Genomic DNA, 1,341 nt, shown 5'->3' on the forward strand with positions numbered 1-1,341 from the left:
CTGCAGCTAACCGCATGCATGTTTCACACTAAGCTGATGCTTTTGCTACATAGCTCATTAAAAGTGCATGTAAACCACCTTCTTTTTATGACAGTCAATACTTAGATGCAAGGGTCTCTTGCTAGGTTCAGTTAGACTTAATGCAATTGTCTCTTATTTTGATTTCAAGCTTGGAGCTATTTTTCTAAGCAAACTTCCAAATTCTGCATACTAAAGAGTCTGATCAAGTAACTAAATTGTCCTAAATACTTAGCAAAGTGGGCCAGTTCGCTTCTGTAGGATCATAAATTATAAGAATTGTCAAAAATAGGATAAAATACTAAAATAAAAATAAAAAATACATGTCCCCAAGATTTGATTGAATTTTAAACATGTTTTAAGTTTGGTGATGCTCCTTATATAAACCAATAGATGTAATTCCATGTATAAAATAATCGAACAGAGTTTAACTCCACATGATCTATGTATCTGGCTCTCTAGAAAGCAGGAGCTTGTACTATTCTGTGAGACAATATTGTGATGTGCATCACCACATGGTAGGTGAAAGCAGCTTCCGTATATTTGCCTTCTCTATGAAAATGGAAGGTATTACGTAGGTACACTGCATGACCTAGATTGTATCTATCAGGGGCGTATTTGTAGTTGGTTGGGCAATCGTCAAAAGAGTTGACCATGCGCAAGCAATCTGAAAACACTTTGCTCGATCGATCTGTTGTCTCAAATCCCTCTCTCTTCTCCTAAAGCTAATGTAGTAGCAGTACACGCTCACGTAGCTAGCCCTAAATTACAGCAAACCGCGGACCTCCGGCCATTAGCGGGGACGGGGGAGGGGAAGGGGCCGTTTGTCTCACCTTGCCGCGGAAGTGGGGGGGGGTTGTGGAAGACAGGGAGTGGTAGACGATGTAGACCACATGCTGCACCACCGTGACTGCACCTCGTGGTGGTGCTTCTTGCCGGCGATGAAGACGACAGGCTGCACCACCGTGGTCGTGTCTTGGCCGTCGAGGAGCCTCCTCGAAACAGAAGGCGAGGAGGAGATCAGGCCAGGGAATCCACAAATGGAAGAAGTAGAGGAGGAAAGGGTTCGGACCAGCGTACCGTAGCTTCTGGCGTTGCAGATTGAGGCACCCCGCTTCGGATCGACCTTGAAATCGCCGGAGACCAGCAACATCGCGGATCTGAATAGACCGCGACTGGATCCAGAACCCGCGCATGCACGATGAAGCTCGATGTGTGCGTCCCCTCAGCTGCACACGGCTCGCCGGAGACGCATCTGTCATCGGGCGGAGTCTTGGTGGTTGCGGTCTCGGCGACGTGCGCGGTGATGCGGCGGGGGGAGGT

Source organism: Triticum dicoccoides, chromosome 7B (assembly GCF_002162155.2).
Source record: "Triticum dicoccoides isolate Atlit2015 ecotype Zavitan chromosome 7B, WEW_v2.0, whole genome shotgun sequence".
In the NCBI taxonomy this organism is placed as follows: domain Eukaryota; kingdom Viridiplantae; phylum Streptophyta; class Magnoliopsida; order Poales; family Poaceae; genus Triticum; species Triticum dicoccoides.